The sequence below is a fragment of the Ovis canadensis genome, chromosome 1 (genome assembly GCF_042477335.2).
Source record: "Ovis canadensis isolate MfBH-ARS-UI-01 breed Bighorn chromosome 1, ARS-UI_OviCan_v2, whole genome shotgun sequence".
Taxonomy (NCBI): domain Eukaryota; kingdom Metazoa; phylum Chordata; class Mammalia; order Artiodactyla; family Bovidae; genus Ovis; species Ovis canadensis.
The window spans coordinates 184,257,747-184,280,095 of NC_091245.1; the positions used below are offsets into that span (position 1 = coordinate 184,257,747).

The 22,349-nt window shown below is 39.3% G+C and overlaps 1 protein-coding gene across 2 annotated transcripts in view; it reads right to left on the bottom strand.

Moving 5' to 3' along the window:
• LSAMP (limbic system associated membrane protein) overlaps positions 1-22,349 on the bottom strand; it is a 703,151-nt gene that overhangs the window by 501,135 nt on the left and 179,667 nt on the right. The gene's annotated exons all lie outside the window — the stretch shown is intronic.

Sequence of the window (22,349 nt, forward strand, 5' to 3'; positions counted from 1 at the left end):
ATACAGATGGGTGAGAATAGATAGTTTAAGTCTGGTGGGTCATTCCTTTCATCTCAAGACTGCAGAGGGCAGCTCTTTCAAAGAAACAACCAGGTAGGGCAAAATGTTCAAGCAAGAATAGATGGCTGGGCCATTTCTCAGGAGGAATTCCTGTAAGAGGTAGGAGCTCAGGCTGGAAGACATTTAAGAACAATTCCAGGACTAAGATACTATGAAAGACTTGAATTTGAAAATACCTTAATTCCAACTTATGGGAGCCTAGCTGTTTTTATTGAAATTCAGAGCTTATCACTTAAATCATATTGTACCTTTAAATTTAAATGGATGGTAAACAGCATTATTTGTTAAGCCTAAATCCTCAAAGATGGAAAAACTCATTCTGCTTCTCACGCATTTGACCAATAGTGACAAATCACCAGCTGTAGGCAGCCCAAGCAGCCAATGTTTATTAAATGTCTCACTCAACCCCAAACCTCATGAATTGTTTAACATACAAGAGAGACAAAAAGCCAGTATTTTTCCTTGTGTCAGATCTTGTTAGGAGCGTCTCTGCTCAGCTCCTCTCCCTGCTGGCTAGCAACAACATTAACATTCATTGTTCTTAAACACACAGGGGCTTTGGGGGCCTCTGTATACACAGCCAATCCTGTGCCAAGTGTCTATAAATGCACACCCAATATGCAAGCACAGAGAAGCAAATGTGAGGACCACACCGATGATATACATTTAGGAGGGCAGGGCGTGGGCAGAAAGTTCTGTCACCACCAAAGACAATTCAGACATGTGAGAGAAAGAACCCAGTAAACTCATACTAAGAAAAATCCCTTGTTAAATCAACAGAGATAAAATGAGACTCTTTTAAAGTTAGCAAAAGGGGATCTGGGTTAGGTAGCTGGTGACCCGCAAGACTGAGACTCTCATCCAGTCTCAGGGATAGCTAAAGAATCTCACCAATTTTGCTTTTTCCCCTTGCTGCTACCCTCCATAGTTGGTGGGAAAGAATGGTGGTGCTAAAGAACCCGCCTGCCAATGCCAGAGACACAAGAGACACGGGTTTGATCCCTGGGTCAGGAAGATCCCTTGGAGAAGGAAATGGCAACCCACTCCAATGTTATTGCCTGGGAAATCCCATGGACAGAGAAGTGGCAACAGTCCATGGGGTTGTAAAGAGTCAGACACAACTAAAATGACTTAGCACTGTTTGGGTGGTAGGTTATTTATTCAGAAAATCTCCAGGGAAACTTGTAATCATGAACCTCTGGGATTCAAAGTAGCTAGACATTTTTAATAAATAACTTGGATTTTTCTCTGAGAATACAATATTCTCGCATTATAGATGTGAAGAGTTGAAGGAAAACTTTATTTCAATAAACGTCTGCTTAAGAGTCATTCGATGCTACCATGTCTATAAATAGGTTTCAGCTGGCCCCACAAAAGTCACCATTAAGTTAATCTTAAAGGATTTTTTTTTAAAGCTTTGTAACAGCCTCCAGGAAGGCCAGTTATATGACACTCATCACTAAGAATCAGGGGACAACTCCACTGAGTTGGAAACATAAATTGTGATCAACAAAGACAGAGTTCTCTTTGGTCTACAATATTTGACCCTATTAAAATGGACCCTGAACACTGAATAAGTCTATCTCTTTCTGGAGTTCTTTGATCAATGAGATCTTGAGCTCAAGCATCAGCCCCAGAGCAGTTCTAGATGGGAGCACAGCACATGGCCTTGCTTTAAAGCTCTCTCCTCTTCTTTCCTGAAGGGAGAGCTAGGGGTCTTCTTGTTATTACTTCTTACTACTATTGCAAAAGGGTCTAAGGGATGGATACATTTTCAAACTGAATAAATACAGAAATAAAACAATTTACCATCTGCACATACCAGCCAACTATATAACAAAATTTGTAGTAATCAGAGGTCATCCACAGAAATACAGAAAGCTGGAGGTGGTATTTTCCATTCATTACATCCAATCCCCAAGCAAAGATTTTCTCTGGTGACTGTAAACAGCAGCTGAACTCCCTGGAGAAACAGATTTTTCTAGAACACTGCATATATGTGGTTCATACAGCATGTTTTTATTACTATTATTTGTCTCTTATCTTCCACATATCTTTGCAGATGAAAAGTCACAAAGACCCAAAATAAGACTGCAAAGGCAAGGGGAAAAGAGAGTCCTAGATAATGGTAAATGTAATAAACTATAATAATTCTCTCGTGCTTGTTCACATAGCTGAAGCTAATCTTCAAATATAGAAATTTTTCATTTTTTGTTCTACATTGGACATCAGCAGCTGTTGTGCTTCAGTGAACTCAAAAGTTTTAGAGTAGCAAGAAAAAAGTGAAAAAATAAAAAACAAAGCTAGAAATTTAAGAGTGGAGCACAACGCCAGGAAAACAGTAGAGTGACATGATTCAAGCTGCCGTATGGGTCAGGCTGATAGCCTGATAGCTCTTCTTTCTCAAGATTGTTCTCATTCTCTAATCATTATACCATTTTATACAGTGCTCATGTATTTTCAGGCCATCAAGTCCTTCCCAATTTAAACACTATGTGCTTCACATTACTTTCTTTCTCTACAATTCCATGATGATCTTCTATCCTCTAAAGTCCTGTAGCACTGACTCTACTTCCTTCATGGGGAACATTTAACATGATAACCTGTAGTTTCTCTTTTAATACACTCTGATTAAATATGAAATATTCCCTAATGACCAAGACCATGATATATCATCTCTTGGTATCTCCAATTCCTATACCATCCATCCAACACAGAGATGGAGGTAAAAAATCGCCTATTGATGATAAAAGTTTCTGTATTCATTTTGTAACCAGCACTCTGTACATTACTTAGAGCTGGATTCAATACTTCTTATATTCATTCATGCAACAGACTTATAGAATTCCATTCATCACTGCCTACTTGCTTATCAGAAAAGGACAACGACATAATGTGGCCAGAGCATGAAGGAGAATGTAATAGACTATTAAAAACAGAGTAAAAGATTAAGAAAAGGCAACCTAACATGCCATGGTAAAAATGCCTGTTGCCTCCATCTCTTGTGGGTAAACAAAACCAGTTCTTCTATTAATACCTTCTCCTCTCAGTAATGTCATAAGTATAACCCTTCTGGACTCAAATTTTAAGCAAGTGCTAGAACTTCATTAGGGAGAGAAAAAAGCCAGCATGTGGCTTTACACAAATCTTTGACTACAATTTGTTTAGTGATTTGACTTGTTAGTTTCAATCTTTTTTGGAAGAAACTATAACAGTTGGCACTATTTCCCAAGAAATTTCCCAGAATCCAAAAACTGCTCCATAATGTATTTTTTACAAACCTCTCTTGATAAAAACTCATAACTTTTCAAAAATATTCACTTTTGCACTGGGTGTTATCCAGGCTCTCAGACCTCACCTTTTTGTTCCTCTGGGGAGAATATCTGATAGGAAATTTACCCCCATGCTTCTTCCAGTTGGAAGGGACTCTATACCAACTGCAGAATAGGACATCAGAAAAGCACCTTTCTCCTTGGCTTTGTGGTCTTAATATGTCTTTCTTTATATAATACAGTACGAAATTTAATTTTCTTTGTTTCCATCTAATTTTAAAGAATAGCTCTATTCTAGGTTTTTATACACATGACCCTCCTCTTGTCGATCCACCCACAATCACTGTGGTGATGTTTGTTTCAATAACATACTTATGTACTGACATGACAATTATGGAACTAAAGTGAAAAAAAAAAACAGAATAATTGAGTGAACTAGATTTAAAAAGAAAATCTAAAAGCATAATTATATTTTAGCACATGAGTTAAGAAAAGGAAAACTGACCAGAGAGATGCATATGAATTCAAGAAAGAAAGAAAACTTAGGATGCTTTAAACATGCATTTATTGACAAGATTGCTACAGGGTAAAAGTCTTCAACTGGAGCAGACACAGTGCGAGAGCATACATGCTAGAACAGTTTGGTTATGTGCCAGAAGTCCTTTTCAACAGCCACTTTGAAACATGTATATTTATAGACAAAGAGAACTATAAAAATTGCATATGGTCTCCTGACCACTTGAGCACTTAACTTCAAATAGCGAAGTGAAATAGAAGCCAATTTAATCTTTATTTCCCAATTTTTTAATACTTTGGTGGCACAATATTACACCTACTGTTACAATTTGCTACTCATAGTTAAATCCCTGAAGGCCATGCTCTGAGATTCCTAAAACAAGAAGCTGAAGGATGTTATAAGGGGAAGACTTGAGCTTCCATGACAATTCAACAAGAAGCTCCTCTAGGAATCCAAATCAGCTTGGGCTTTAGGAGGGAAATACATGCTTTCAGGAAAAAAGAAGAGATTTGTATTACCCACATAGCTGAGTGGTGAAACCATACTTAAACAGGAGAAGTTGAGAGGGTAATGTGTTCATATTTATTTATTCAGTGACATTGAATCTTAATGGAAACACACACCAACGGGTTATTGATATGACCATTTTCCTTCTTTCCTGGTTTTCCTTTTTCTTGCTGGTGCTTCCCTGTTTATCCGATCTAATGCAATAAAATGCATAATTAATTTCTAAACGCTTCTGTTGAGCAGTGCAATTTGTCAAGTCAAGTTGTTAATAGAATTAAGCTTTTTATCAGTGATTAGCAAAAGAAGGTAAAAAAAATTAATTATGGAATTGTATGCCTCCCTGGTTCAAAGCCAGGTTTTGGATTAAATGTTCAATAAAGGTTTCTTGACATGTTATAAAACATTTAGCAAAAGCTGCTTTCCTCTAGTGTGTTTAGAACCTGTCTCTGTGCAAAAACAACCAGCAAGGAAACAGCATTTGGGTAGACCTTTGTGCACACCAAGGTGAGGAGACAGAAAATCACCCACACAACCTAGTGAATAGGAGAAGATATTTGCAAATCCCATATCTGATAAGGGGTTAATATCTAAACTACATAAAGAACTCATACAACTCAACAACAACAAAACAACCCACCCAATTTTGAAATGGACAGAGGATCTCAACAGACATTTTCCCAACAACAACAACAAACAGATGGCCAACAGGCACCTGAAATCAAGGGTGTTCAACATCACCTATTATTAGGGAAAGCAAATTGAAATCACAATGAGATACCATCTCACACCTGTTAGAATGGCTTTCATCAAAAAGACAAGAAACCAGTTTTGGAGAGGATGTGGAGAAAACAGTTCATATACTGTTGGCCGGAATAAAATTTTTGTGTAGCCACTATGGAAACAGTATGGAGATTCCTCAAGAAATTAAGAAGAGAACTACCATTCAATCCAACAATTTCACTTTCAGGTATTTATCCAAAGAATTTGAAAATAAAGATTTGAAAAGTCATAGGTACCCCTATATTCATTGCAATATTATTTAAAATAGCCAAGATATGAGAACAAACTAAGTATCCATTAATGGATAAAGAAAAAATGATATACATGTATATCAGTTCAGTTTAGTTGCTCAATAGTGTCTGACTCATTGCGACCCCCTGGACAGCAGCACGCCAGGCTTCCCTATCCATCACCAGCTCCCGGAGCTTACTCAAACTCATGTCCATCGAGTCAGTGATGCCATCCAGCCATCTCATCCTCTGCCATCCCCTTCTCCTCCTGCCTTCAATTTTTCCCAGCATCAGGGTCTTTTCTAATGAGTCAGTTCTTTGCATCAAGTGGCCAAAGTATTGGAGTTTCAGCTTTACCATCCGTCCTTCCAATGAACACCCAGGACTGATCTCCTTTAGAGTGGACTGGTTGGATCTCCTTGCAGTCCAAGGGACCCTCAAGAGTCTTCTCCAACACCACAGTTCAAAAGCATCAATTCTGCCATGCTCAGCTTTCTTTATAGTTCAACTCTTACATCTATACATGACTACTAGAAAAACCATAGCTTTGACTAGATGGACCTTTGTTGGCAAAAAAGTCTCTGCTTTTCAATATGCTGTCTAGGTTGATCATAGGTTTTCTTTCAAGGAGCAAGCATCTTTTAATTTCATGGCTGCAGTCACCATCTGTGGTGATTTTTGAGCCCCCCCAAAATAAAGTCTCTCACTGTTTCCCTTGTTTCCCTATCTATTTGCCATGAAGTGACTGGACTGGGTGCCAGGATCTTAGTTTTCTGAATGTTGAGCTTTAAGCCAACTTTTTCACTCTCTTCTTTCATTTTCATCAAGAAGCTCTTTAGTTCTTCTTCGCTTTCTGCCATAAGGGTGGTGTCACTGCATATCTGAGGTTATTGATATTTCTCCTGGAAATCTTGATTCCAACTTGTGCTTCATCCACACACACACACACACACATACACATACACACACACACACACACACACACACACACACAATGGAATACTACTCAGCCATAAAAAAGAATGAACTTGTGCTATTTGCAACCACCCAGATGGACCTCAAGGGTATTATTTTAATTGACTAAGTCAGACAGAGATGGATAGACACTGTCTTATTTCATTACATATGTCATCCAAAAACAAAACGAATGAACAAACAGAACAAAACAAAAACAAACTCATAGATACAGAGAATAAACTGGTGGTTACCAAAGGGAAAAGGCTTGAGGGGTGAATAGACTGGGTGGTGGACAGCAATTAGACCTCCAGTGGTAACCGCTTTGCAGTGTATACAGATGCTGAATTATTATGTTGTACACCTAAAAGTTACATAATATTATACATCAATTTTACCTCAATAAAATTAATCACTTTTACAAAACATTAAGGAAAACACTGGTTTCCCTCATAGTACTAAAGAGAACAGACAAGCTATGACCTCACAGGTGTAAAACCATAATTCTTTAATATTTGATAGTGTGATTTGTAGCTGGAGCAAAGCTGAAGAATTGGTTGGACTGAGTAATAGAACAGTGTATTGATGACATGAGTAATATAACATGCCTTCACTTGTAGTTATACATCACACACCCACCAAGGTTATTACATAAAGGGCTAAAAGTGAAGAACTGAAAGGTAATCAGAATATATTATTGTTGTTGTTCAGTTGCTCAGCCATGTCTGACTCTTTGTGACCCCATGGACTGCAGCATGCCAGAATTCCCTGTCCTTCACCGTGGTTGCTCATATTCATGTCCATTGAGTCAGTGATGCCATCCAACCACCTCATGTTCTATCGTTCCCTTCTCCTGCTGCCTTCAATCTTTCCCAGCATCAAGGTCTTTTCTAAAGAGACTTTTCCTCTTTGTATCAGGTGGCCAAAATATTGGAGCTTCAGCTTCAGCATCAGTCCTTCCATTGAATATTCAGGGTTGATTATTTTAGGATTGACCAGTTTGATTTCCTTACAGTCCAAGGGACTCTCAAGAGTCTTCCCTAGCACCACAGTTTGAAAGCATCGATTCTTCTCTAAATCTCTAGTTTATCCCCTTCTTCTATGCTTGTTACTCTATTCTCTCTCCTGTGAACTTGTCACCTCATTTTCCTGTAAAGTTGAATAATCCAATCTATTTCATTCTCCCACTTTCTCCAGTCCACTTGAGAAGGAAGGAGAAAGGATGAATCTGATGGGTTAGACCTGACTCCACTGAGACACTTGTAACACTTATATGAGTGATACAAGTTACTGTTCCCCAGTAGCAGGGAAGTGAAAGTGTTAAGTAGCTCAGTTGTGCCCGACTCTTTGCAACCCTATGGACTGTAGCTTACCAGGCTCCACTGTCCACGGGATTCTCCAGGCAAGAATACTGGAGTGGGTTGCCATTTCCTCCTGCAGGGGATCTTCCCAACCCAGGAATCAAACCTGGGCCTCCTGCATTGCAGGTAGATTTTTTGATCAGTACCAGGAAACAAGCCCCAGTTTACCTTGATTTGGCTGCTTCTACTCAGGAGCAGCAAGCACTTCTGGCCTGCTCTTCCACATCTGGAGCTACCATGCTCAGGCTGTTTACTTCCAAACTGCATGCTGGGGGCACTGTGGGGCAAGTCCAGGGCGTGGTTTCCAAAGGAAAGTTTGTGCTCTTCAAAGAAGGTGCACTCATTGTGGAAATCCCAAGCACCAAATTTAGAGTGGAAGGTCAGTGGTTGCCCTCTAGCCTCAAAGTGAAGTCATGTTCTCTAGTCCCTCTTATAGTAGCAGAGAGGCAGGGAAGTTACAGGGAACTTTTACAGACCAATAAAATGGGCACACATTTACACACAGAGTATATGCAATATATACATGATATATATGTGCATATATATATATATATATATATGTGTGTGTATATATATATATATATATATACATACCATCCCTCAGAAACCTGCGTGGAGGAGTGAGTGGCAGGCACCAAAGACACAGTACGTAAAGCACTCTGCTTCTCTTGTGGGCTCTCTTAGTTCAAGGTGCTATAACAAAAATACCAGACTGGATGGGTTAATCAACAAACATCTATTTCTCAACAATTCTGGAGTCTGAGAAGTCCAAGATCAAGGTACCAGCGGATTTAGTGTCTGGTGAGAGTTCCTGGTTCATAGTTGATCATCCTCTCACTGTGTCCTCATTTAAGAGAAAGGGTAAGAGCCCTCTGAGGTTTCTCTATTACAAGGGCACTAATCTCATGTATGACAATCCCATCCCCATGAACCAATCATTTCCCAAAGACCCTGTCTCCTCATATATCACACTGGGGCTTAGGATCACAATTTATGAATTAGGGAGGGGATAGTGAAGCACTCAGTCTGTACCACTGTTTACTCATTTCCTCTGTTTTCTTAGTCCTCTTTCTTTCCTTTTATATTCTTCTATATTTTCTGCTTTCCAACATACTTTAGATAATTTCTTGACTACACATGCAGGACTTAATTTTAAGAAGCATTCAGAATAGCATAGTAAGACTATTTTATACAACAAATTTGAATTCTATGAAACAATGGTGTTATTTTATTTTTCTATATAAATTATAGATTTTTTTCTAGATAATTGCTGCTAATTATAAAATAAACAATAACAAAACAACACAGAATCAGCTTCACTATCTGGTTGAGAATTGTAATGAGCAAAGTGATTTTTCTAGTTGTTTGAGCTCCATGAACTAGGGAGACATTTTTAGCCTTGCTTATTGATATTATCTGGAGAAGGCAATGGCAACCCACTCCAGTACTCTTGCCTGGAAAATCCCATGGACAGAGGAGCCTGGTAGGCTGCAGTCCATGGGGTCGATATCACTGTGATTTCATTACACAGAGTTTCTGATTCAAAGCAGGTTCTTCATAAAGATCAGTTAAATCAATGAACAGTTAAGTGACTGTTTTTCTTTGTGTTTTTTTTTTTAATTTCAAATCTTCTACTGAAATGTTTTAAAAAGTATTTCTTTGCTTGCTTCCTCAGTAAACATGGAGACATACTTTGACTCTCCCTTAATGACTCAGAATTTTGCAGTGCCTCATTAAGTACAAGTAATATTAATTAGTACTATAAAATTAATAACCTGACAGCTATCAGGTAAAGTGGGAGAAATTAAAACAGATCCTCACTGACCCTAACTTGTCAGCCTGCTTGGTATTTTTGACTGATTCCCTGATTGCAACTTGTTTTCCTGTACTTTATCTCATTCCCATAAAAGAATGAAAAATGTTCAATTCTACGGCCTTTTGAACTGAATTTAACACAGTTGCCTTTCTACAAAATTAATGAGTAAATCTAAGGATGAATCTATCTTCTCCCAAATTGGTTTCCAACCTTAATTATCTTTCTTGCCATTTGTATGTCTCCTTTGAATTTTGTTAGCTTTAAAACATTTGTATTAGCTAAGCATTAACAGTAACTTAGTTAAATATGAAAGTTTTACCCATTCTTTTTTTTTAATTGAGTAAGAATACTCTCTATTTTAAAAATTAGTATATTTGAGAATATTAATCCTTACTAAACAGTGTCAGGGACATTTTTCCAAGCTTTTCTTTCTAATTAAAATTTAGTAGAACTCTAGAAGAAAACAACATTGTAAAAAAAATCCTATACTATAATGAAGTGACAAAAATCTCTTTTACAGAAGTGTATCATATTCTAAGTAACATGTAGGTCCATACTTCGAATGAAGAAAGCAACAATCACCAATAGGAAAATGAAAAAATATTACCTTAGCTCTGCTTTTAAAAATGAGCACAACTGCATAACAATAAAATAGTATTTTCAGCCAAGTACATGCTGCTACAATGGTCCCTTTGCTTTAAAATACAGTGACTGCATGTGTAACAAAACAAAGGGATCCCTCGACAGAGAAAAGAAAGAGCATCACATTTATGCATAAATTTGTACTTCATTAGCAAATGGTTTATGTATAACACCCTTGAAAACTATTGTAATGATTTTTCATTAATAAAATTTTTTTTTTTTTTACTTTTGGTGTTGTGTCTTTAACCTAATCTTTAGATGTTCAAATTTGGCTTGACCCTGCACAGGATTGAATTTTCTTTTTATCAAAACACTTCCTTCATGCTCTAATACTGTTCAGCATATTTAGTCATCAAGATAACAGAAATTCAAAATTCTGTAAAATTGTGCAGTTGCTAAGCATTTAGCTGATAAATTTTCACAATGTAAATTTAGCTATCCAACAACACGTCAATCTTAAAATGCCAACAGTATCTTCTCAGCAATGCACATGCCTCAGTCAGTTCAGTCAGTCAGTCGTGTCTGAATCTTTGCAACCCCATGGACTGAGGCACGCCAGGCTTCCCTGTCCATCACCAACTCCTGGAGCTTGCTCAAACTCCTGTCCATCGAGTTGGTGATGCCATCCAACCATCTCATCCTCTGCCATTACCTTCTATTCCTGCCTTCAATCTTTCCCAGCATCAGGGTCTTTTCCAATGAGTCAGTTCTTCACATCACGTGGCCAAAGTATTAGAGTTTCAGCTTTAGCATCAGTCCTTCCAATGAATATTCAGGACTGATTTCCTTTAGGATGGACTGGTTGGATATCCTTGCAGTCCAAGGGACTCTCAAGAATCTTCAACACTTCAGTTCAAACGCATCAATTCTTCAGTGCTCAGCTTTCCTTAGAGTCCAACTCTCACATCCATACATGACTACTGGAAAAATCATAGCTTTGACTAGATGGACCTTTGTTGGCAAAGTAATGTCTCTGCTTTTTAATATGCTGTCTAGATTGATCATAGCTTTTCTTCCAAGGAGCAAGCGTCTTTTAATTTCATGGCTGCAGTCACCATCTGCAGTGATTTTGGAGCCCCCCAAAATAAAGTCTCTCACTGTTTCCATTATTTCCCTATCTATTTGCCATGAAATGATAGGACCGGATGCCAAGATCTTCCTTTTCTGAATGTTGTTTTAAGCCAACTTTTTCACTCTCCTCTTTCACTTTCATCAAGAGGCTCTTTAGTTTTTCTCCACACATGCCTCAATCAATTATATTTACTTTAAAATATTTATTTTATTCCAGATACATTGGTCTAGAAAGAGCAGTTGAAAACATTCAAATAAAATACAGTCCATGTTCTAATACTGTTCTATGAGTAAAACACAGTACACAATAGTTACATTTGCTCCCAAATGGTAAAGAATTTAGATTGGCTCATTTTTGCTCCTGATAGTCTTCACTATAGACTAAAATTGGGAAAGGCTGTTCAAGTTTTTCCTTACCTTCATTATTCCTCAAAACTATATGTGTATTTTCCTATTTTAAGGCTCATACCATGTTGATAGGTTACTTTTCGATCTTTCACAACTAGCAGCCAATTTACCAGTGATATGTATGGAACTAATACTTTACTAAAAAGCACTGTGTTAGGTATAGTTGTGGTGCTGGTGGGGTTGGTAGTGATGTGCAATGATGTGGTCTTGTTACCTGCAGTAATTGCTTATCTTCCAGTGACTGAATGTATAAGTGACCGGGAAATTCTTCTGGTAACAAATGTCCTTAGGTAAAAAAGAGTTTGATTCTCCTACTTCACTCCTTGCCATGGTAACTGCTAGCCTTATCCTCTAAAATAACCATGCTGTATGCACCCTTTTTCTCATTTTGCTTCATCTCACAGTATCTTTTTTCTCCTCAGTTTTCTACCTGAAACTCCCCAGGTATGGATTGGTGCTTGAGAGGTTATATTTCCAAGTGTAAGTATTTGCCTCACAAATAGGTTCACATCTCTGGTTTGCATTTAGGAAAGGAAGATGTTGTCAGGTGATTGATGGAATCACCAAGGAAAAGGATGCCAAACTTTCCTTCCTTCTGAGTCTTTCAGTAAAGATCCTTCTTTACATATGCAGCACATTTAACTTTCCCAAGGAATGGCACAAACACACTTCATTTCACATGATATTTACTGAGACCTCCTGGTTGTAAGGAGGGTTCTAACCTCTAAGCATCTCCCTCCTTTCAAGTAATGCACAGATTAAGAAATAATTACCATTAAACACATGACCTCAATGTATATATATTTATTATTTGTTTTAAAATAATAAACCAAAGCTTCTTTCCTAATATATTATAAGCCATACTAATATAAGAGCTTTCCCAGGTGGCTCACTGGTAAAGAACTTCCTGCCAGTGTAGGAGACATGGGTTCAATCCCTGGATCAGAGAGATCCCCTGGAGGAGGAAATGGCAATCCACTCCAGTATTCTTGTCTGGAAAATTCCATGGACAGAGGAGCCTTGAGGGCTAGAGTTGGGATCACAAACAGTCAGACATAACTTAGCAACTAAAGAACAATATATTATAAATGCAAAATATATTAAAATAGAAATAAAAATATAGAATTTCTAACCATTTCTTTAAGACCTCAGTGCATAGTTTTGGGACTGTCTCAGAGCACTGCACGATCTGCCAAGCCAGTAGCAGCTGCATTTGGATATTTAGAGGGAGCACAGGTCACCAGGCGAGCCTCTTGGGAGGCATAATATTTGTAATGCCACAGCAGCATAACCCCTAGGTTCCTATCTCTGTTCCCATTTTCTCTGACCTGAGCCAGATGAACATTTGTGAGACTTAGAATAGTGGAAGCTAACTGTGTGCATTTGTGCCTTGGGAGGGAGAACTTGGGCCCAAGGCCCTAAGTCCAAGGCAGAATTTCCTGTGGAAGATTCAGCCTCCCTGCAAAGAGCATCTCTTTGAGTGTTTGTTTGTAGGGGCAGAGTAGCAGAGGCCTACCCTGGTGTCTCAAGGGTAAACCGCCTGCAGTGTGGGAGCAGCAGAAGACACGGGTTCAGTCCCTGGGTTGGGAAGATCCTCTGGAGGAGGGCATGGCAACCTACTCCAGTATTCTTACCTGGAGAATCCCATGGACAGAGGAGCCTGGTGGGCTACAGTCCATAAGGTTGCAAAGAGCTGGACACGACTGAGTGACTTAGCGCACACACATGTAGAGGTACAGATAGAGACAGCACCATCACCTGGGGGAGGGCACAGCTGATTATCATTCTGGGCATGCGAAACAGTTTGTGTAAAATAACCTTTTCTGAAGCATATCCCAGAGCTTTCAAATTATGCTTTGTATAGTGTAATTCTATCCTGTTACCCTTAGCCACACACACCTTGGTATCATGATATTGTAAATTACTCCTTTGCCTCCGTAGTGTTTACAACTTTCTGATAAAACACTTGTAGATAGTGATCATGCATATTCCATCCTAGTTATCACACCACAAGTAGAGCTATTTTATTCTTCTAATCTTTCTTCATGTGTCCTAAAGTTCTTAAATCATTTTTGTTGTTGACTTCATCTTTCATTTCTAGTTATCAGTATCTTGCTGATCCTGGGGCACTCAAACTTAGAAAGAGGATGCCAGCTAGAGTCTCACCTTACTGTATAAATAGGAGCCCTGGGCTACAGCGTTCCTGTTCTGTGATAGAGTGTCTGTTTATTAAGCTGGTGCTCTTATACATTTTTATTATCGTAGCATCAGGGTGAATTGTCAGCATGTTCACCTTGCTATTTAGAAAGCTGTCACCTGCTTCCCTCCTCTTCATGGCATCCTCTACTTTAGCTCAGTCTTTCTCATAGCTTTGAATTCCATTTCTTCCAGTTTTGTTTTGTTCAATATAGTGATCTATGCATGCATGCTAAGTCACTTCAATCGTGTCCAACTCTGCAACCCTATGAACTGTAGCCCATCAGGCTCCTCTGTCCAAGGGATTTTCCAGCCAAGAATACTGGAGTGGGTTGTCATGCCCTCCTCCAGGGGATCTTCCCAACACAGGGATCAAACCCACATCACATCTCCCTCAACTCCTGCGCTGCAGGCAAAGTCTATACCTCTGGGCCACTGGGAAAGCCCCCATAGTGATCTATGGTTTGCCCCATATTCTGCGTAATAAACAACTGCCTACCTAGGAAATTAGCATACTATCTTGCATCCTATGATTCTGAAGACTAGGTTCTTCAGAAAATTCTCTGCCAACTGTGAGCAGGTTTGCAGAAAGTACTGATCTTGGAAATCTCCTTTCCAAAATGTGCTATCTTTGATCTGTCTCTTTGCCCCTAGAATGTGTTGCTATTCTCCATTTGTGTATATTTACATTCACATATTTTTCTAAATTAAAGGAAGAGAGGATTTAACAAATATTTTAATACTGTATTTGGTCGATGTATACAACTGAAGAATAATCTGAGAATGTAATAAATACTGAATCACTTCCCTAATGAACCTAATGAATCCTCCTACCATTTTCTTATTATTTTTCTGACCTAAATAGAGGTTGAAATATGCATACTTTATTTGCTATTTTAGGGTTTTCACCCAAGTCTAAGGACTTGTGCTAAATAATAATAATAATAAAGATATTCCAGTGTCTCCCACTGGTTATGGAAACAGAACCAACAATTACCACCTGTTATGCCTTTCACCTGGTGATATTGAATCTACAACTTGATTTTAAACATCAACAAGTGGCAACATAAACTACAGATCCTACACTGAGGCATGGGAAGACATCAGTCTTCTTGGGCTTCTAGATTTTAGAGGATAAATGACATAATTGCTGACAAATTTCCCTCCTGACTCCATATAGAGGTCTTAAGTAAGTCCTCCCCAAAACACATCTTTTTGTTAATGTTTTGGACACTTTTGACTATCAAAATGTTCATGGTACTTTCTGAGATTGTAGGTTTTGGGGCTGAAGTCATATGACTTTCTACTCACTCTGATATTGTCTGTGGGCACCAGAGACGTGGCGGGCACTTTTCAGTACCTGCAAATTACAGTTGCTAAAACTTGCCTACACTACCATATCAGGAAAGCTACAGTGGTAAAGAGATGAACGCAGTAAACTTCTGATCGGAGATCACATAATATGTCTTGTTAAGGGAGCAGGAAAAGAGTTTAAAAAGATATCTTGTGATTAAGAGGGTAGTGAGAAGAAAGAAAAGGATCTTTACTGGGGAAGCATGAAATCATCAAAATCAAAGCAAGCCACATAACTTCTGATTTTCCACGCTTGGCAACCTCTTCTAGGTCCCTCATGAGGCAGGGGTAGGGGTTCAGATGCATTCAGAGAAACAGGTATGGTGAGTGCCCAATGAGTAGAAAGCACACTGACCTTGTTTTGAGGCTCCTAGAGCAAAGGTTTGGTTAGGGAGATGTTCTAGGGTTGGGCTCCATCACCCCAGCCATCCTCATTGGGGAAACTTGTCGGCTCTCTAACAGCCAGAGAGAAAATCACACGGGGTAGAAGAGGGAGAAAAAGAACATTGGCATAAGGCAGCTTGTTTAAATTATGATTATGAAGACACAAAGAATGTGCTTAGGACAGAGAAAGGAAGGTTATCACGATAAACTATGTGTGCTCTCAATTGTAGGTACTGATGAATCTGCTATATGAAAGGGTGGATTTTTTTTAGTCATAGTTTTGGTAAGAAAGTACATATTGAGTTTAATATTTTCTGCTTCATATCTATGAAATGAAGCATACTTCTATGTAACATATATCAAAATCACAACAGTTTTTATATTGCTTCTCATTAGATCAGTGGTTATATGTTTTTAAGTACAGAGTTCCAGAAGTGTGAGCTTGTATTTATAAGACCCAATACAATTAATGACTTGATTCCTTAACATCACTGATATTTATCTACACGGAAAATATATTACTTTGCTGCATCTTTGACTTCTAAGGAATTATGGCAGCATAGTTTTGAGGCCAGGATTCTTCCTGAAAGTAGAAGGGAGTCATCTGTAGCTTCTTTAGTCAGATAGGAATGGAGCACACTCCGGTGCTTGGAAGAATAAGAAGCAAGAACAAAGTGTAGATCAGTTCCAAGAGGCTCCCTCTGAACACGATAGTGTGTTTTCAATGGTAGTGTGACCATTTGCAACAGTAGTGTGTTGCTACCAGGCAGGATGGCAGTGGAACATTCAGACTGCATTTGGCTAATACCACCTGCCTATCTTTAAGGGAAAGTGCCGCCTTTTAGTATTAAGCCATCTGCTAGTTCTGTAGGACGTTAGTTAGGTATAATAGCTCAGCAAATTAAAGTCGAAAATGCTCAGTATACTCTGCTGCCTCCTTGGTCTCTTCCTCTGTATTTGGTAGAACCCTAAAAATTCACTCTTTTGTGATGAAGAGAAAAACATTTTTCCTCTGGTTTTGTTTTGTTGTTGTTGTTGTTTTTTGTTTTATTTTTTTTTCAGATTTTATTCTTAATCTGGACCTCCAATCTGGATTTCATTTGGGGCCAAGATGGAGAGTTATCTGGACTTGACTGCCTGCCAAGCTAGGACAATTCTGAAATGTCTTTGTGATATTTCCCAAAGAGGGGAAGGGGGCGGCTTTGCAGACACTTAAACCATAGCTCTAGTGCAGCCCAGTTGAAGGCTGGCACGGTTCTCCTTCTGATGTCAGACTCTTTGGGAGGCTCACAGGAGCTAAGGGAGATTGTTCAGTGTTTCTGCTTTGCTGTGAATAACAAGGGATACAGAAGAGTTAGCGAAAACGGAGGTGGGGATAGGTAAGCATTAAACTCATCAGCCATATTCTATTTATGTTTAATCCACTGAGTTCCCAAGTCTCTATTTTAGAGTCATCTGTTTCTTTGACAGCCTCTCTAGTGATGTGACAAGTGCTATCTAACGTCCACATATTACATGTGCACTACTGTCTCTCTATTGATTTTCAGTTGAAAGAGGTTGGTTAGAGATTACACTGTCATTTTAAGTAGGTTTATAATGCTGCACACACTTTACTGGAAACCATCTTTGGCCTGAAAAAGTATCTGCTCAGGAGCACCAAAGCTGATACATTTTTTTTTTTTCCTTCCTGAGGAAGGGTCACCTACAGAAAAACTAAAGTTTATGTTGGGGAAAAAAATTAAATTGGGAATTTGGCACTTGTCTGTAGTAGTTATGACTTCTAAGAGATTACATGACTGCATTACTATTAATGTTCAATGCAGAGTTGCATTTGGTACTTTATATCATAATAGGTTTACATCTGTCCTTTTGATGATATGGTAACTTCAAATCCACATATAGAGGGCTCAGAGCGCTGCCATCTGCTTCCCCATAGAAGAAACACAACAGTTTGCACTTTGCCAGAATATGGCTCTAGTTTATATGTCCTGCTGCTCTGGCCATAGTGATTTAAATAACTGTTCCAGGGTGAGGGAGTCCTTATGAAGGGAAATTTCTCCCCCCAACACTATGCTTCATATCAATGTCATAACAACTATCAAGAGAACAGACGCATTATCTTTCTGCAGTGAGAGAAGAACATGTTACAGCCAACAGCATGGCTAGCTTGGTCATTCTTTGGGGCTTACATATAGGCCTGCTCAAATGTTTCTGTGCTCAACAAATAAGGCCGCACTAAGGTTCCTTTGTCAGCTTGTGATTTGGGCACTTATTTTCCCCTTGTCCTCTTCCTCTGACCTGGGCTGGCTCTCTAAAATACATTGTACTCTCATATCAAAATCTTATATCTTTGGTTTAAATTTTTAAACGTTTTTCCTTCAAATATCAGCATGAACAGAGAGCGGGAGGCTTTTGTTCGTTGATTTTTTTTAACATAAGGGAAGAATGTTATTCTCTCCTCTTGAGAGTTTGCTAGCTGTTTTCTCCAGGGTCACAATTACCTAAAACTTTATACTTAGCATTTAGCACCACTTCCACCAATAGCCAACCTCTTCCCTCCCTTTTTCTACCCCACACAAGGGGAAACTGCAGAGAAATGCTACTTAATTATCACACCACGTAACTAATTAAAAGCAGGATGCTTGTGTATGGTATGCTAATGAGCTATTAGAGATCCAGCATATTTTAGTGACAAGACATGGGTTCCTATTCTGCCCTTCACCTGGCTGTGGATTTCCAGTTGACAGTTAACGATGATGAAATGGGAATTTATTATGCCGCTTGCAAGTCAAGGACTTTGGAAGAGGGCAGAAAGGTCAGAATCCCTCAGAGGTGAGATGAAACCAAGAGACAAGAAAAACCCAAGGATTTCATTTATAGGGAACCATGGTATGTGCAGAGCACAAGATAGAGGGTGTACAATAAATAGGAAAGTTTCACTAATATTTTCATTGGTGATGGAAGATGAACACATTAGAGGTGAACTATTGATTAGTTGCTTGTATGTGCGCCTTCAGTCCCGATTTGACTATATTAGTTTCAAAGCTCTCCAAAGACACCCTAAAAAGACTGGCATTTCATAAACAGGTGAGTTCAGAGGCGTGCAGAGAAGCGTACAAGGAGGAGAGAGGATACAGGGAGAGAGGGGAAATGGGAAGAATAACTATTTGCTTTTGTCTGATGTGTGAGAAAAAGATTACAAATGGAACAAGCAGGGATGTTAGCAGGGAGATAGCCACATGAATGCTAACAGTGATGATAATCAACACTGGGTGTTCCTTTCCTGGAGGCAGGTACCTGCTAAGCACTTTACAGCACTGTTTCACAGACACCTCCTCCTAGTCTTTGGCGACAGCAGTTTAGGGGTCTGAAGCAGTGTCTCTGACCACTACCTCCACATGGAGAGTCAGGACTAAGAACGTCTGCAGTACAGCGAGGAGAATGGACCCCCACTGTGTACACGCAGCCGGAGTGCAAGGCAGGTGCTGCACCTTTTAAAAGTCCATATTCTCTGCATCCAGAATAGAATAGATACTCATTTAAGTGGAAAGAAACAGTAGAACTTTAACAATGTAAGTGAACTTTGAGCAGGTCCATCCCTTTTTGTTAATGAATCGTAATAAAGGTCACAAAAGAAGAAATGGCTTTTATGAGTGGATGCTAGCACCACCACGTATTTTGGATATACTCAGTTCACTTCAGTTCAGTCGCTCAGTCATGTCCGACTCTCTGAGACCCCATGAATCGCAGCACGCCAGGCCTCCCTGTCCATCACCAACTCCTGGAGCTCACTCAGACTCACATCCATCAAGTCAGTGATGCCATCCAGCCATCTCATCCTCTGTCGTCCCCTTCTCCTCCTGCCCCCAATCCCTCCCAGCATCAGAGTCTTTTCTAAGGAGTCAACTCTTCACATGAGGTGGCCAAAGTATTGGAGTTTCAGCTTTAGCATCATTCTACTTAACCTCTATTAAGAAAAATACATTTTGAAGCAACAGAATTAACATAGCAAGGAGCTATATTTTGCTGTCTCCCCAATGTTTGCACAATGTTACTAAAATACTTCTGTCACTGTCTCCTTTAAGTCAGAAAGAACTATTCCCTTTCTATTTAAGTTTTATTATCAACTCAAGGTAAAGCAGCAGCTGGAATTTACAGGGAAGTCCCTTCCTTGCAAAAGAGAAAAGACATTATGCCAGGCTCGTTTCCGCCCCCACCCCCCCGGAACCCCAGAGTTAAGTGGCAGAGACATTGTCACTAGAGCAGCAACTCCCACAGGGAAGGGCTCATAAAGGTAAGGAATCTGTTTTCCTCTCATCACGTGCACTTTAATAATAAAAATGCAATGTGTTCTCTCCAATGTTTATTCTTCCCATCCCCCTTCATAAGAAAATATCTGTATTACTTCCAATTAGTTCTGTTAAAAACCTCCATTCTACAGCCTCCTTTGCAGTTAGAGTGGCCCCGGGAGACATAAGTGAAAGTCAATGGACAGAGGCTTCAGGACGTTCGCTGAAGGAGAGATGAAACATAACGGTGGGCCCTCCGAAAATGCCCTTGAACCTTGAGGATGCAAACCGTACTTTAATGATGGCAGAGCCAAATGACAGGCCCAGAGCAGTTCTGATATAATTTCAGCCCTGGATACCTCTTCTGGACTATTTCACATTAAAGAAAACCAAAAGTCCTCATTTATTTAAGCTGCTTTATTTGAGTTTGCTATAATATGCAACTAAATCTAACCCTGCTGCTGCTTCAGTCGTGTCCGACTCTGTGTGACCCCATAGATAGCAGCCCACCAGGCTCCCCCGTCCCTGGGATTCTCCAGACAAGAACACTGTTTCCTTCTCCAATTCATGAAAGTGAAAAGTGAAAGTGAAGTTGCTCAGTCGGGTCCGACTCTTAGCGACCCCATGGACTGCAGTCTACCAGGCTCCTCCGTCCATGGGATTTTCCAGGCAAGAGTACTAACTCATCCTTTTTCTAGTTCTTACTATTCCTAGACTAATAAGAATAGCCATTTCCAATTTTTCTTTGTGGTAGTAAGACACCCACTACTTTAGTTTAGAAAAAGGATTCCTTTTGGTATGCAGAATAGCCATGTCGGCTTTGAATGTGTCTCTTGCATGGCTAATCAAAACTCCTTTTAATTGCTATAATTCAAAGGATAGGCATAAATCCACAACATTTATGTAAGGCATAACATGTTTTTCTTCTTTCTTTCTTGACTATATCTGAGGAACTTGTGGGGGTGTGGAATGAAAAGACAACCAGCTTATTTATATGCTGGCATTGCCAGATGGGATTCTTGGAAGTTCATGGCATCTCTTTAACATCCATTGGACCCTGTAATTTGTGAAAGAAAGAAAGTGAAGTCACTCAGTCGTGTCCAGCTTTTTGCGACCCCGTGGACTGTAGCCTACCAGGCTCCTCCATCCATGGGATTTTCCAAGCAAGAGTACTGGAGTGGGGTGCCATTTTGTGGGAGTACCACAAAGAAGCATTGTTTTCTGGAAACTTTTCAAGTGTAAAATCCCTTTGTTTTTGGTTTGATTTTAATATTGGGTGTGTGTTTCAAGATTTTTAAAGATCTTTCATTTCAGTTTTTTTTAAAAATTCTTTCTGTTTTGTTTCTTCTGGACTTTAGAACTTTTAGAAACTGTTGCACATTTAAAGAAATAGTCTTCCTCTTTTGAAGGATAAAGAACAGAGTGAAGGGGGTAAGGATTCCATGAAGTAAAAAAGGAATTAACTTTTGGGGGTACTGCACAGTAAATAAAATGCATCCGACCAGATGGAAGACTCTATGGGACAGCATATGTTTCTGTGGGCTGGACAGCCATGCTATCTCGCTCAGTGAATCCACACGGGTCTCAGTTTCCTTATCTAGGGAGGACCTAGACATGCTCTCCCATTGGGTGCTCAGGAAGCTGCTGTATTGAGGAGGGCTCTACCCATTCCTTTTTCATCATCACCTCTATCTGTTTTTACCCATAAACTAAGCACAAGAGTCTTTCATGAATCTCTCAATTAAGCCGAAAAGGTAAAATAATAGAGGGATAAGTATAACATTTTAATAATGAATGGCTATAAATTCCAACTTTACCATACATGAGTTGGGTAGTAATAAGCAAGATATAAAATCTCTGAAAACCCTTTTCCTCATTTGTACAGTATGAATTGCAGCCACTCTTATGAAATATTAAATGAAATATACAATGTATATTTTATATATTTTGCTCATTTAAAAATCACATTTGAACCTCTGGCATCCTATATGCTGCTGCTGCTGCTAAGTTCCTTCAGTTGTGTCTGACTCTATGCGACCCCATAGACGGGAGCCCACCAGGCTCCCCCATCCCTGAGATTCTCCAGGCAAGAACATTGGAGTAGGTTGCCATTTCCTTCTCCAATGCATGAAAGTGAAGTCGCTCAGTCATGTCTGACCCCTAGAGACCCCATGGACTGCAGCCCACTAGGCTCCTCCGTCCATGGGATTTTCCAGGCAAGAGTATTGGAGTGGGCTGCCATTGCCTTCTCCGATCCTATATGCAATGTTCAATAAATTGTTCAAAAATATTTATTTTCACACAATGCCCAGGAAATACTTGCTTAAGTTTGAATAATATATAATGAACTAATGAATGTATGTCCTAATGACATTGCTTTGAGTCCTGGCTGAAATTTACATGTGTAATGCCACTCTATTTAAGCTAACAATGATCTTATTCCATTGTATAGCAACTCTAACATTAAGGGGACCATGTAATCCAAACCAAGACACGTTTGAGGATGAAG